At 30.7% G+C, this 17,030-nt stretch overlaps 2 long non-coding RNA genes and 1 pseudogene across 2 annotated transcripts; all 3 read right to left on the reverse strand.

Moving 5' to 3' along the window:
• Window positions 1-8,681: 8,681 nt before the first annotated feature.
• LOC107876897 lies at window positions 8,682-12,867 on the reverse strand (annotated as a pseudogene).
• A 164-nt stretch (window positions 12,868-13,031) lies between these two features.
• LOC107878615 lies at window positions 13,032-16,257 on the reverse strand. The gene is made up of 4 exons (XR_001676912.2): window positions 15,646-16,257; window positions 15,104-15,201; window positions 14,455-14,519; window positions 13,032-13,694 (listed from the first exon to the last, which is right to left on the reverse strand). It is a non-coding gene; the product is annotated as an uncharacterized LOC107878615 (long non-coding RNA).
• An 82-nt stretch (window positions 16,258-16,339) lies between these two features.
• On the reverse strand, window positions 16,340-17,024 carry LOC107878616. Its single transcript, XR_007057888.1, has 3 exons — window positions 16,841-17,024; window positions 16,571-16,751; window positions 16,340-16,438 (listed from the first exon to the last, which is right to left on the reverse strand). It is a non-coding gene; the product is annotated as an uncharacterized LOC107878616 (long non-coding RNA).
• Window positions 17,025-17,030: the final 6 nt, after the last annotated feature.

Here is a 17,030-nt window from a genome sequence, read left to right on the forward strand (position 1 = left end):
TTTTTTTTTTTTTTTTGATAGATACTCTTAAAAGTTAAGGTAGATTAGAAATGTACTTGGGATAATTTTTCTTCACTTGTCACAATTCATAAAAGTAAATTTGATGGATTTTGATTTAAAATAATTTAATATTTTAAATATAAAATTTAATATTAAAACCATATTAAAAAATATTACAAATTATAATATTTTCTTGAAGTAAAATAATCTAATGTTTTAAATATAAAAGTTTAATATAAAAACTATGTAAAAAAAATGTTATAAATTATAATATTTTTCATATTAATATGAGTAAAAAGTTTAAAACATTAGTCAAAGACAATCAAAGTATGTCAAAGTGAAAAAGAATGGGGAGTGTCTTTTTAATCTAAGATAAAAATTATATTAATATAAAAAAACTAAGTAAACGGAGAGTTATGATTTAATCAGGGTTAAAAATTGATTATCACTAGCGTATGAATTGAAGGAACATCTTTCAAAAGAAATGATTAAAAAGTGGTTATAGTTATAAAATTTTAATTAGTAACTAGTAAATTAATGTCTAAAAAATACTATAACATTTTAGTTAGTAACTACTAAATTAATGTCTAAAAAGTGGTTATAGTTATAAAATATTAATTAGTAACTAGTAAATTAATGGTTGATTAATTAAAAAATATTTTGATTATTAATGAGATCTCTTGAATAATCTATTAGATGGAAGTCATTAATCAAAAAAATATATTTAAGTGAAGTTATTTGTACTTAGGCTTAACAAATGTGGTTGCTGTCACATTAGTCTGCTCGTAGGTATTTAGTGCTAGGCAAATTGAATGTATGTGTATGTGTATGTGTATGTGTATGTGAAGAAATAAAATTATTTTCTATAATTCAATTTCCATTCGATTGAGCTCTTTTGAATATGGAGATATTTTAATATTTCATTTGTATTTTATTAAGCTCTTGATTTTTTAAAGTGAAATTTAAAATTTTATTTTGAAATTGTAATTTTTAAAAATTGAAGTTGTGTTTGAACGTGCAACTTGAAATTTTGTGAGGGAAAATTTCCAGAAAATCAAAAATTGATATGGCTATTTTTGGAAATTTGAAGATTAAATTTTCAAAATCTAATCAATTTCATGGTCAAACAAATACTAAAAGATAATTTTTTAAAATTTATGATCAAATGCTAGCTAATATTAAGATATTTGAACTGATAATTAAAAGGTATGCTAACTCAATAAATAAATAAATAAATAAATAAATAAATAAATATATATATATATATATATATATATAATTTAACTTTAATTGGAAACTAATAAATACATAATCTAAAGTAAATTACTAATAAATATCAAATTTACAAAGATGCTTAATACAATATTAGTTACATTGAATAGATAATTTATTCAATGAAACACCTCTAAAATCTTATGACATCATTAGTATACAATTACATGATCATAATGTGAAGACCGACGATGATAAAAAGGGACAATAGAAGCTGGATTCTACGTACTCTTAATCCACTCACCACTTGTATGTTGTCTCTTTCTTCATTTTCACACTGCCCCAAGTATTTATTTTTGCGTCCCAAGTATTTAGTTTTTGAAAAGATTTTACAACATTTACCGCTTTGCTTTTTTAATTTGTGTGTGTTTTGATAAAAGTTAAGATAAATAAAAAATTTACTTCTCGTATTTTTTTACCTTGTCACAATTCATAAGAGTAAATTTCATTGATTTTGGAATTAAATTGAATTAAACTAATCTAATGTTTTAAATATAAAATTTTGTTGAAAAATATTATAAATTAAAAATTCATATTAGTCAAAACAAGCAAAATATGGTAAAGTGAAAAAAGAATTGGGAGTATCCTTTTTAAATCCAAAACAAATATTATATTAATATAAAATATTAAGTAAATAGAGAATTATGGTTTAACAAGCGGTTAAAAATTGATTATTAGCAGATAAGTTAAAGGAATGTCTTTCAAAGGAAATGATAAGAAGTGGTTATACTTATGAAATTTTAATTAGCAATTGGTAATTAATGTATGATAAACCAAAAATGGCTTGCTTGTTAATGAAATTTCTTGAATAATTTATTAGATAGAAGTCATTGATCAAAAAAGTGTATTGAAGTAGAGTTATTTGTATTTAGGCTTACCAAATATGTCCACGAACATATTAGTTTTACTCGTAAGTACTTAGTAATAGGCAAACTATGTGTGCGTATGCAAAGAAGCAATTCTATTTTCTATAATTCAGCTTTAATTGGATTGAAATCTTTTGAAAGATATTTTAGTATTTCGTTTGCTTTTACTAAGTTCTTTTTTTTTTTAAGGTGAATTCTAAATTTCGATTTTAAAGTTGTGTTTGAACTTGTAACTTGAATTTTTTTTGAATTTTTGTAAGTGAAAATTCCCAAAAAATAAAAAATTGATATGGCTACTTTTGAAAATTCAGAGATTGGATTTTAAAAATTTAATCAATGATCAAATAAATATTAAAAGATAAATTTTTAAAATTTATGATCAAATACTAGCTAACATTAAGATGCCTGAATTTGATAACTAAAATATATGCTAACTTAAAATGTAAGTATGTATAGTTTAACTTTAATACTAGCTAACACTAAGATGTCTGAATTTGATAACTAAAATATATGCTAACTTAAAATGTATAGTTTAACTTTAATTGAAAATTAATGAACATACAATCTAAAGTAAAATAATAATACATATCAAATTTACAAAGATGCTTAATAGAATATTAGTTACATTGTATAGATAATTACTCAATGAAACACCTCTAAAATCTTGTGACATCATTGGCCTACAATTACATGATCATAATGCGATGATCAATGATGACCAAAAGGGTCAAGAGAAACTTGATTTTATATGTTGTTAACTCACTTACCATTTATTTGTTTGTCTCTTTCTTTATTTTCACACCGCACCCTAGGTATTTATTTTTTAAAAATATTTTACAGCCGGTTCGTTGTTGTTTTTTCCCATTGTTTTGTGTTTTGATAGATAAAAATTAAGGTAGATTAGAAATTTACTTTCAATAATCTTTTTTTACTTGTTACAATCCATAAGAGTAAATTTAATTAATTTAAAATTAAATTAAATTAATTTATTATTTTAAATATAAAAAATTATATGAAAAATATTATAAATTACAACACTTTTCATATAAATATGATTAGAAAGTTCAAAATATTAGTCAAAACACAAGCAAAATATGGCAAAGTAAAAAAGAATGGGGAGTATCTTTTTTAATCTAAAACAAATTATCAATATAAAAAATTAAGTAAATAGAAAATTATGATTTAGCGAGCGGTTAAAAATTGATTATCACTAGCATATGAATATAAATTTCAAAGGAAATGATTAAAAAGTGGTTATAGTTATAAAATTTTAATTAGGAACTAGTAATTAATGCCTGGTAATCCAAAATACATTTTGCTTGTTAATGAGATTTCTTGAACAATTTATTAGATAAAAGACACTGGTTAAAAAAGTGAATTGAAGTTTAGCTATTTATATTTAGGCTTAACAAATATGTCTGCAGTCATATTAGTCAGCTTGTAGGTATTTAGTACTAGGCAAATCGAATGTATGTGTATGCAACGAAGCAAATTTATTTTCTATAATTTCATTACATTCAGCTCATTTGAATTTGGAGATATTTTAATATTTCGTTTGCTTTTATTAAGCTCTTGTTTTTTTAAGGTAAAATTTAAATTTGATAAAGTTGTGATTTTTGAAAATTGAAGTTGTGTTTTAACATGTAACTTGAATTTTTTTTTTAAATTTTGTGAGTGGAAATTCTTAGAAAACCAAAAATTGATACGGCGATTTTTGAAAATTCAAAGTTTAGATTTTCAAAATCTAATCAACTCATGATAAAAAAGATATCTAAAATAAAATTTTAGAATCTATAATCGAATGCTAGCTAAAATTAAAATGTTTGAATTTGATAACTAAACTATATGCTAACTCAAAATGTGAATATGTATAGTTTAACTTTAATTGGAAACTAATGAATATATAATCTAAAGTAAATTATTACTAATAAATATAAATTTTACAAAGATGCTTAATAGAATATTAGTTTACATTGTATAGATAATTTATTCAATGAAACACCTTTAAAATCTCCTGACATCATTAGCGACAATTACATGATCATAATCTGATTATCGACGGTGAGCAAAAAGGACAAGAGAAGTTTGATTCTATTTCCTCACATCCTCATCTACTCTCATTCAACTTCATCTATTATATTTTGTCCTTTCTTGCCATCTCTTTTTCGTCATCGATTTTCCTTTATCTCCTTATTTTTCACTTCATTTTCTTGCGTGTTTCCTCCTCCTTCTTTGTTGTTTTTTCTTTCTCTTTTTCTCCTTTATTAATTTCATTTTTCTTATCTCCTAATCCTTTTTATTATAAATTAAGTGTTAAAAGATTTTTAAAATGCAATAATATTATATTAGTACGCACTTCACATCCTAAGCTAGTCTATCTATTATTATGAAATTAAAATAGATTGACACTTTGAAGTAGACAGTTAGATATTCAAAAAAAAAAAAAGATAAATTGTAGAATTTCGATTTTATGAGGAAAGTTTGAAGAAAGATAGACTACGGATTCATTTGTATCATCAGTCTATTAGTATTTTGAAATTCATACCAAGTGGAAAATGTCTATATTTATCACTTGTGAATAAATCAGCACAACATCTCTATTTTTAGACTCTTCATTTTCTCAGAAAAAAATTGAAGAATGATTCTTGAGTAGCAAAAATGGCAAAACGCTATTTCAAATTGGGAGGATGAATGAATATAATGACAAAAAACTCAAGGCAACAATGCAAAGGGAACTTTGCTGCCTCAAATCACACTGTAAGGAAAACAAAATCTCGACGGTATTTTAGCAGAATAATACTATGTTTTTTAGTTCGCACTTCATCAAATCAAGCTGAAATTATATATAGGAGCTAAGGGTAATGCTCGTTTGATGTCCTATGTTGCTAGTCTATCAGCTGTCTAGGACTCTAGAACATTATTTCTAAAAATTACATAAATATACAATTTATATTTTCAATATTACAAAAAAATCCCAACTCCCTAAACATATTACAAAAATCTCAACATATACACAGAATGCTATGTATATGTCAGCTATGTTATGTATATTAATAGGGAGAGAGAGTAAAATAATTAAAAAAGTGGGAGAGAGTGTAATTACTTCCAAAAGGGGTGGTATTTATGTTATTTATACTTTTTTTTTTTTATTTGGGCTTAAGTCATCGTCAGACCCTCAAGTTTATCCCGAAAATTCACTTAGACCCCTCAACTAAGGTTTGTAGCTATAAGGCTCCTAACCCACCCGAATTTTGATCCAATTAGGCCTTTTTTGCCTAATCAGCAACAGACATAGAGTGTGTGTAATACACTCGCCTGCGTGATAAAATTAACTAATTAAAAAAAAACACGTGACAAAAAAAATTATACGTGAAATTTCTGTTTTTTTCTATTTTTCTATTTAATTATCTATTTAATGATAATTTTTCAATTAAAGAAAAAAAACACCCCCCACCCCACCCAGTCGTCATCTTCACACCCCCTCCCCCGGCGTCACAGTTCAAATAATAATGGCAAGGGATTTGAAAGATTTAAAAAATTGTTTAATTTACCTTTAATTGTTTATTTGTTCAATGAAAAATTTCAAGGTCGCCATTTTCGTTATTGTTCAATGGTAAATTTACCATTGCAAAATTAATGATTGAAAAATTAATGGTAAGGAATTCCAATGTCGTCATTTTCATTGATGAAAAGCTGAGAACTCGTAATCATCATCCTTTACGAACGAGTTCAAATCCGCCATTTCCATTAATTAAAAGCTTTAAAATCCGTCATTTCCATTAATGAAAAGCTTTAATTAATGAATTGAAGACGACGATGATGGGGTGGGGTGTTGTGAAGAGGACGAAGACGCGGGGGTGGGGTGGGTTTGAAAACGATGAAGACGCGGGGGTGGGGTGGGATGGGATTGAAGACGATGAAGACGCGGGGGGTGAGGTGGGGGTGGAGTGCTGTGAAGAAGATGACGCGGGGTGGGTGGGTTGCTTTTTTTAAAAAATAAAATTATAATAATTAAAAATTATATTAATAAATTAATTTAAATATAAATTTTTTAATTAATATATTTTTGGGGTCCCTTAGTGTCACTTGACACATTTTCATTCGTGATTTAGTCAAAAAATATCTCCTCACGCGCCCTAAGTAAGTGTATAACACGTTGTGTGCCATATAGGCAAAAAAAATCTGATTAGATCAAAATTCGGGTGGGTTAGGGGTCTGATAGGTACAGACCTTAGTTGAGGGATCTAAGTAAATTTTTGGGATAAATTTGAGAATCTGTCGATGACTTAAGTCTTTTATTTGTTAGGGTCACTTAGAAGGGAAGTGGTATTCTTCTCTCTTGGTGTAGTATTTTATTACTTTGAAATTAATAAAATGTAATTTAGCTGCCAAAAAAAAAAGTATAAGGCTTCTAGAATGAATGAATCTTGATAGTTGCACATAAATTCTATAAATTCTATATAATGTATTGATTATGATTTGATTTTTAAATTGCGCCTTAACTGTAATATTTATGTTGGATAATAATTAATGTATGTGTGTTAAACTTACATAGTAGTTTGTTAACTTTTAAAGTGGTCAAATAATAGTATTTAATGTTTAGACATATATTTTTACTAGATAGGTATGTCCGTGCGTTGCACTGGCCCAACACGTATAGTAGAATAAAATGAAGATGTAGCAGTAAGAGACTATCCCGTTTGATTGAATCCGTTGATGGAAATGATTCCAAATGTATGTTTTATACAATCATGAAAATAACATACTACTGGATACTCACATTCACATGTAATAGTGCATGTTGTCTATTTACATAGGTATATATTATCCCGTTTAATTGGATCAGTTGATGAAAATGATCCCAAATGTATTGTGCTCAACTATTCAATTGCCTTGAGGCACATCAATCCTTCAGTAGCTCAATGTTACCTTTTGTTTTTAAGTAATCTACACGCGAGAGTTGCAGAAGAATTTAGTAAATACGATATGTCTACATATAAATCAACACTAATATAACAATTATATAGTTTAGGGATGAGGTTGACAGTTGACTTCTACCATATTTAGCAACATTTTACTTCTAATCATCAGAAATTTTAATGAACTCCAAAAAGGCAAATATTAAACTTCTATCATTTAATAAGTATAATTGCAAGTTCGCAAGGAGGTCGATAAAAGTTCGTTTTCAAAACAGATGTCAACTTTCTTACTACTAATCATATTGTTATTAAATAAATAACAAACTGAAATAGATGAAGGCAGTAAGTTTTTTCTCTTTGTCCCTACTTTGTTTATGAATGTTTATGAACACGGAGAACAAAAAAGTGCAAGTTACATATGACCAAGGAAGCAGGTATCTAACCTTTCCACTTGACTGTCCGTATGCAAAGTAATCATACCTAAACAAGAATTCAGATGTTGCAATGGTAGTCATACTTGTATGCTACGTGCATAGATAAATCGACTTTTGCGCTATAAAGAATACTAATATATTTAAAGCAATTTTCATATTGTGTCCAAAAAATAGAAGAATTATGATAATCAATCAAACATAACACTTCATTTTTCAATTCATTAATAGTAAGACAGTTCACTTTGTTAGTTGCTCAAACCAAACCAAAGGCAGTTGTGTTGGTTCTGTTTCCTTTTTCTGTTTATGCAAAAACTGTGAATGTAATGTGTTGGCTAGCTCATGTATTGAAAGTCATTTTGTTTGTAATGAATCCAGTAAATTATGACTTTCTTTGATTTTTGGTTTGTGTTTGCCCTTTGATTCTGCTTCTAAGTTTACCTATTGTTTGCTAATATCTGTGTTCAGTTGGGTCTCTCTATAGTAATCAGTCTCTATAACAACATTTTGCTATCACGACCAAGTTTTGTTCGGACTATCAGACTACCACTGTACCAAACGCGGCCCACAAGTGGCCTTAGTCTTATAAGTTTATATTTGTATTGATTTAAACCAGATTTTGTTTAATAGGATTCTATCTATTTAATAAGGATACTTGTTCAACTCAATGATAGTTTATATGTTTACTTGTGTACATTAAAAGCTGAAGGGCGTAGATACCAGCTAGGGCCACGTTAATAGACACATTTATGTTAAATATCGATCTAAGTGGCCTCACACATTTAAAATCTCATCATAGGTGGAAGGTTCAAACTAAATATAAATAATATCCATATATATATATATATAAGAAGTTCTAAAACACAGAATAGTTACTGCTCTTTTATCCAATTATTAGATATAAAGTATTTTCAATATTTAGTATTCAAAGAGTCATCAAAACTTTATGCAGTATTTTAAATAAAATTCAAGAAGTATATTAGCAGCATACTACTCTCAAGCACAGCCAAAGTGCGCAAATACGTCAACGCCCACTGCGAATGATAAAATGTCAAATTCAAAAAGTAAAACATTCCGTCATACATGGTAACCATCTTTTAACATTAGATTATACTAATAACTAAAATAAAATGCTAACGAATCTTTGAGAGTGCACAACTCAACAATGACAATGATATGGCTATTGTAACCCAAATTGATTTGCTATATATCAGAAAAAAAACTGATACGCACTCACACTGCCGGAGACAACCCTTAAAACACTCTAAATATAAGTGAGGTTAAGAACGCTTAAGATACTAAAGTGCTGCATTTCAACATTCATTAATCCACATCCTGGATTTTTTATACATGTAGTGCAGAAATTTCAGAATTGAAATGAAAAATCTTGTAACAGCTGACTTTCCAGTGTAGTTCTCATTGACTCGTGGGAAATCAATAACTGACTCTGACAGTTTCTTCTGTGATGCTAAACCATTCTTCATATTGAACCTCATCTCATACCTGACAATTACGAGTAGAATCAAGATAATTGGAAGATCTGAAAGTCAAATAAGATCATCAGGTTAGAGTTTTCCTACAGCTCATTTGTGAAACCATCATGTTGTTATACTTTTTCAGTTCCATTAATCACATCTAGATCTAGATTCTGCAGGAGGCAAGTGATCAAGACCACATCATCTCTTTCCTCCCAAGCATTGGCTGGTCAAGCAACAAAATTAGACTCAGTTTGGACCAATTAGTCAGACTAAAGCATGTACATCTTGTGATTCATTGAAGTTTATGTCTGGTGGTGTCCAATAAGAGGATAAACATTTTTGTATTTTTGCAGTTTGTAATAGAAGTTTCTCAAGATCAAGTAGTCATTATGTCTAACAAGACGATCTGAAAAGTGCAAACCATCTACATTGGGTCCTAAAGCGTATCCATCTCTTTGAAGTGAAAAATTATACATTGATATCTACCTCGTGGCTAGAAATTTGTTCTATTTTCCAATCAAGGGGCATGAACTTCCACATATTAGATATAAAAATCAAAACAAATTTCAAATTTCAAAATTTCATACCATTGTGGAATATGAAGCAGTTAGGCAGCTCGAACCACTTGATTAGGGATTCATTTTCTGCGTAGCGTGAAAGAACTCCAAAACGAGCCTTCTTTGTGGGGTCAAAGTTGTATGCCAGTTGTATGTTTTTCACCATTTCCTAAGAAATACATAGCCTATTAATCTCACTTTTGTAATGAAATTCGGTAAATAAAAAAAGCATGAGGAAACTTTTAAGCAGTTGACTGAACCAAGCAATTGAACTGTCATTCATCTGTAAAGGCATCAAGTGTAAACTCACAGATAGCATGTAGTTAAATTCCTTATGCATATGGATAGCACATCTCAAAGTTGATCTGATGAATACTAGACTTCAAATAGCCATAGATTATTCATTAAGCACTTGAAGATAAGAATTGAATATCATAATTTACTTTCCATTTGCAAGAAATTCAAAATCATTTATTTTCATTTTAGTCATTATTTTACTTAACTCCTTTGCTTATAAGACAACACCACCATCTCCGAGAACTCAAATTTATAAACAAGAATGATGCTACTTCACCAGAATAACTTCTGTCGTTATCATCAGGAGAGCGAACCCAAAACTCTACAAGTATAGACCAATAGAAAAAGAAATTGCGAAGATGGCATACCTTTGGTCTGAAGTACAATGGAAGATCCATCATAATTGCATAATTTTCAGTAATAGTAAAATTGTGCATCATAAATGATGTTGGTATTGTTATTGGAACTGGATCTTGCATGACACCATCCTTGGAAATGACTCTATACGTAGCTGTAACGCCTCGAAATCGGATCCCGAGACGTCACACGGTGCTTAGGGTCACAAGCTAACCTTTCTATTGGCATATCTCATAAGCAACTGAATAAGAAGTACAAATATATATATATATATATATATATATATATATATATACATACACAAATCTACAGAAAATAACTCTTTTTAAATTTGATTAATACAATACGAATTTACAAGATTACAACTAGTAGTGTTGTATTTTCTTTATTCAGTCGTATTGAGTTGGGATAGTCGGGAGTCATGACCCAGCTACCTACAGTCAGTACTAGTAGAGGCTTCATAGACAGTCAGTAGAACTGACCCAAACCCTTGATCAAAAGGACTCATTACCTGCTGAATGGATACCACGAACTAACTGGATCTGAAGATGTACACTATACCTTGTACCTATATTTCGAGAAAATGTAGCCCACATACGAATATGTGGGTCAGTACCATGGAAATGTACCAAGCATATGGGGGTGCAATGCATATATAAAATAATATCTTAATATCATCACAGTTTATAAAAATTATGCATGCTGATATAAATGACTCACTTAGCTCAAATTAAAATCATCATAATCATAAGAGGGTAAAATATATCGGGTGAAACATATGAGTCATCATAATAAATCTCAATTCACTTTCATCTCGATTCCAAATCATCAAAGCAATCAAATCTCATAAAAATTCTCTTTGGAATATATGTTCATTAAATCTTTCGAAAATAATGACTTTCTCAAACTCAGTCTTTCAAACAAATATGTTTTCATCTCAGATAGAAGAATAAGAATTTTCATATTAGATAGGAGAATACACACACACATTGGGAGTCTTTTACAACTGACATAAACCATGTGAGCTACATGGAGTCCAACGTTCTACCCACGTTGGGGAGAGTCGCTCTATTCCTTGCCATCGGAGTAGGACCTTAAGTCATCAATCCAAACACTAGTGATCACTATATAAATTAACCTCAGGCTCACATCCTACGGGGGTACGTAGTTCTAGGGAAGTACCAAAACAGCTATACCTTCCGCTCGGTGCTAAAGACTACTCCCGGACTTAGCTCAGATCTTTTCAAAAGAAAATCTACTAATAAACAGTTCAACAATTCACAACAGAAGCCATCTTGCTACCCTTTTCATAATAATCAATAAAAGTGGATTTCTTTTCTCATTTCGGGTTCAAAAACACCTCTTTTTACGACCGAAAGGTGAAAGTTTCTTCATCATCTCAAATCATTCAAACTCAAGGTGTTTATAACACATGATTTCTCAAAAACAACAATCTCAAATAGAATTCAAAACTCATGTCTCAATATCACATTAAAACTTATCAAGATTCAAGCTTTACATCATAAACATATATAAATCCCTTCAAAATCTGGAAAATTCAGTTATAAGGCACAAAATATCATCATTCTCATATAATTCCGCTTCTAAAATATCAAAAATATCATAATCTCGTGATAATCAATATAGGATATAAGTCCATGCTTCAAAATCATAGTAAAACATATGAAATCTATAGCTTCGTAAAAGAAAGTATTTTTGGGCACAAGAACGAAAGAGTGTTCTTGTTGAAAAACCCCCACATACCTTAAACTTGAAGCTTTGAATGACTTTCTGAATGGGGTAATGCTATTCACGAACTTTTGGGTGTCACTCGTAGCCTTCATAACGGGGATTCCAGATATGTAAAAATTATAGAATTCTCACGATTGAATCTCTAGCTATTGTCGTTTTTATGTTGAAACTCTAAAGGTTGTTCTTGGTGATTTTGAGAGAAAGTAAACTTATTTTGATGTTGTGGGAGTTTAATCCCGTGTTATAGACATACAGAGGGGTGTTTTTGGCACTTGGAAGTGAGGTATGCGGAGCACAACCCATGGCAGACCTTAAGGTGTGCGTCGCATACCTTATGGTAGAAATTAAAGTGTGCCTCGCACTCCCAATCGCACACATTTGATTGAGCGGCGCATTGCCCATCACACACCCTTACTGCCTCTTACAAAAATGGGCATAACTCTTCACTCGGGTATCGAATTTTTGCGAAATTGGTATCGTTGGAAAACTAATTCAATTATCTATAATTTCATAGGTCTTGGGATTAAAACTTCCATGTATATTAAGAGATATAGACGTTTGAAGTTGACCCTTGTAGAATCGAATATCAAATGTTAGACAAATCAAATGAACTTAGCTCAACTTGGCTCTAAATGATTTATATGAACATTGTTGACCTCAAGAGCACTTCACATACTAGGATAAAGATCATGAAATCTATATTCATGTGGGAATCACTTGGATTAGAGCTTAGACGCGCAGGAACGATGGTTAGAATTCTAGCATGAAAATATGGGGTATTACAGTAGCGTAAGGTGGTGTCTGTGAGTAGTCAAAAGTAAACATCTCCCCTGCATGCAAATGTTTTCAGATCAAACTCTATATTTACATAACAACATATAATTGAATAAATCATCACATATTTTACTCCCCAGCTTTATTTTAGATCCATATTTCATTGTACATCTAAACAAAAGGCACCTGGACACCTAAGTTCTTTCTCAAATAAAGGCCACGTAAATTGAATCAAGTTAACATCAATTCCAAATCCTTGTGATCTCCACTACTAAGTGGTTATCTCCACTACTAAGTGGTTAAGTGTACTTTTATAAAATTGTAGTGGGTAGTAATAGGATATTTTAAAGGTTCTTATATCTCTATTCAAGTAATGACCTATATGGTATTTAGGAAGCCCGGGTCCAAAATGGGAAGAAGAACCTTGTTCATTGGAGAACTCGGAGGATTTTGCAATTAAAGGGAAGGATACATGGAAGTGATTAGCTGATAGCCACAGTTGATGTGTGTTACTTTTTAAAAGTTTAGATGTCACGACCAAGAATAGGATCATGACCGGTGCTAAGGAGTTTAGGACTCCAAAACAAGCCTCGTCAGAATTCTACAAGAAATTGGGCAGAGTTTCCCCTATTTTTTAGGCCTAACAAGAAAATTCTCAGTCTCAATTCAATCAAAAAAACAACACAACATTACAACCACCACACAAACACCAATACAACTCACCATATATCATCAACAATTCACCAATACCACCAACTAACAATACGAAAACCATCTTCAAAGATGAGAGAAAATCCAATATTTCATAAATCCAATATAACGAAAGACTCAAAACTCTAAAGACATGACTATGGAGCAAACTAAGATTTTTTAAGAAAAAAAAACATAACGAATAAATAAACTATAGCCCACGCGAATAATTGTGGGGCTCACCAGGAATATGCTACTCGAATTCTCTAGCCAATGAGATCCTCATCGTCACCTGCGTTCTCTGGAAAATAATAGAGAGGAGTGAGACACTAGCTCAGTGAGTAATAACACTTAACCACAATCGTTTTAATAGGGACAAGTTAGAAAACATCATGAAATAAATACTCTTTCAGAAAACAGTAATAATAAATAATATCATTGTTTCATGTAATCCAAGTGAACTAATAGTTCACTAATAAACTTCAAAAAACATCGTATCATATCAAATATTACATATTTGGGAGGTTTTCAATAATGAATCATGTAATCAGTGTGACATTCTTCTTCATTAAGAATAACCGCATAACAGTGGACCCCTCATAAAGAGTCAAATATCATATCAGTATAAGTATGCTAGTTCTACCTTCCCACTAGCGAGGACTGTAACATTCATTAGTAAATACAAGGTACACTAGGTTTAACGATCCCGCCGTTAGCTGCGGGATTCAATCAAGGTCTATTCTCATTCACAAATTCTTTGTAAACAATAGAATATTCGTATAAAAACATCTTTCAGGATAGTACATATCATTTAAAGTTCATATTGAATCATGTTACATGTAAACTTGAATAAAAACATATGTCAGAATACATACTTCTCATGTAAATGAAGAATTTTCACAATAATAATATCATGTCTCAAATAACCATTTCAATATCATATCAAGTAAAGAACTTGTCCCACATGTAAATTTTCAAAGCACTCAATACTCTTGTTTTCATCAAAACATATATAAATATGTAATTTAAGAAACATAAATTGTGGTAAGATTACTACTCACAGTACTATTGTCGAAATATCGAATTTTTCACCCCGAGTGATTCGTATCACTTTCTTGGATCAAACCTATAATCACGGCATATTAATATCGTGTTAATTTTCTTGATCTAAGCTAAAACATAACCACTACAAATTATCCCGCTCTAGAATTTTAGGCTAACTTCCAAATCATCGAATTTCATCCTCAAAATTACACCTAATTGTTCAAATTTCTTATCTTGATGCCTAAATTTTTACTACCCAGATCAAATTAACTTGACTAAAATTTACAATAAAGATATAGAAAAGGATTTACCTTAATCCCGATAGATATTTTCGAATAAACCCACTTCTTCTTTCTCTTTCTTAAATCACCTTTTTTATTTATTTATTTACTTTCTGCTTCGTACGTGAACTGGGTAGAAATACTACTGCCTAGTTACTCCCATTCCAGTTTAAAATGGAAGATGGGCAACACCCTATCCCTTATCTTTTTTCCTTTTCCTTATTAATATGGGCCTTAGCCCATTATCTCTTATAAAACATATCACTACTTATATTTTGGGGGTATTACATTAGGTAACATTCTTTACGAACAAAGGACTGGAATCAATTAAGTAGTCATATTTATTTCCAGAATTGGTAGTAGATTCAGATGACTATTCTCTTACCACCTTCGAGTGAGCAGTGAAGGAATGTTGCAACCTTTTATTGTAATCCAGCATGCCAAGCGTTTGAAGATCTCCATCCTCCAGAATTTTAACTACATCTGTGAACAGAATATTTATTTTATCCATATAAGAAGGAAAACACAGTATACCAATAATTGAGTTCTTCAGTGGCGCATAGTCACAAACTTCAACAAACAACAATCTTACTAAAAGAACAGTCACATCACTATTTGACAGCTTGAATGCATATAAGATCGTCTCTGGCAATTAGAAAGTTACAATCGTACAAAATAAATGGAAAGAAGTAATTAACTATAAGAAGTCAAAGAGTCTTGATAACATATTCAGGTCAACAAATATTTAGATGATAGATTGCTTAAGTTTATCGCCTAATAGATCAAATGAAAAAGTAACTTATATGGTTTATCCCCTTCATGAAGAGCCAAAAGCTTTCCATGGTGATATATCAGAGTTGTATTAGCTGAAAGTTCAGATGAAAGAATGGTGATAGCTTCTAAAGTCTGTGTTAAATTACTCTTCACCTGCAAATCAAGTGTGGCATGGCAGACTTTCCTCTTCACATTCTCCATAAGAAATGCGATCTGCCAAGAAGAGTGTAAGCGAAAACTACCAGGCTTAGTGAACCTAAGAATACAGAGTAAAGGTGAAAGAAAGGACATGTCTGTAAATTCGGAGACTAAAACAACAACAGTTGAGACTTGTAATCTATGTCGTTAAAGATGAAACTCCCAGACATGGGAATGAATTATCTAGTGATGATCTGCATCGAACACAACAAAATAGACCTCAGATTGCTGCTTCGATCAAACATGGTTGTATATCCAATTAAAGTAGATGTTACAGGAAAAAAGAAGAAGCAAGTTTCAAGATAAATAATGAAGCAGACACAAACCTTATACCATATATTATCTGTTTCTAGAACAGCTAAAATTATCATTTTGGTCCATAACATGTTCAAACTCACGACATGCACCTAATCTACACATCACGCGTAGTGGCTAGTGCTGCTACCACTGGACCAGAGTCTTAGAAATATTTTCTGGTTAAATAATCTCTTTCATTGATCCTAAATTTCTTGCAAATCAAGTATGGCATGACAAACTTTCCTCTTCACATGCTCCATAAGAAATGCGATCTGCCAAGAGGAGTGTAAGTGAAAACTGTTAGGCCCGGTGAACCTAAGAATACAGAGTAAAGGTGAAAGAAAGGACATGCCTATAAATTCGGAGACTACAACAACAACAGTTGAGACTTGTGATCTACGCCGTTAAAGATGAAATTCCCAGACATGGGAATGAATTGTCTAGTGATGAGCTGCATCAAACACAACAAAATAAACCTCAGATTACTGCTTCGATCAAACATGGTTGTATATCCAATTAAAGTAGGTGTTTGAGAAAAAAAGAAGAAGCAAGTTTCAAAATAAAAAATGAAACAGACACAAACCTTGATCACTTCTTGTGATGCAACTTCTCCAACGAAGGAAGCTATAGCATGAAGCTCTGAAGCATCATATTGAGACATCTCATTAATAAGGTCTTCTGATAAGGTGAAGCCATTGCAACCAAGGTCGTTGAGTAGGCCAACAGTTGTAGTTTTCAGTTGGAATATATCCTCATCCGTATCACTACCAAGAAATTGCTAAAAGTTAGACAGTCATAAATTAGCTTTTCCTTTAGAAACAAAATTATATGGACGAAAAGCATCAAACCTTACCCATCATATTGGCCAGAAAATTTGTTATAGTTTGCAGCAAACCGGTCAGCTGCTCGAAGAAGAATATAAAGACCCGCAGCAGTACTTTCATCAAAAGAAAGTATGCAAAAGCTCCTTAATGAAAGACTATTTATGCAAAATAACTAATGTTTGGAAGATCAACACCAGCACATGCATTCAAATGCAAAAA

This window comes from Capsicum annuum, chromosome 7, assembly GCF_002878395.1.
Source record: "Capsicum annuum cultivar UCD-10X-F1 chromosome 7, UCD10Xv1.1, whole genome shotgun sequence".
NCBI classification, from domain to species: Eukaryota; Viridiplantae; Streptophyta; class Magnoliopsida; order Solanales; family Solanaceae; genus Capsicum; species Capsicum annuum.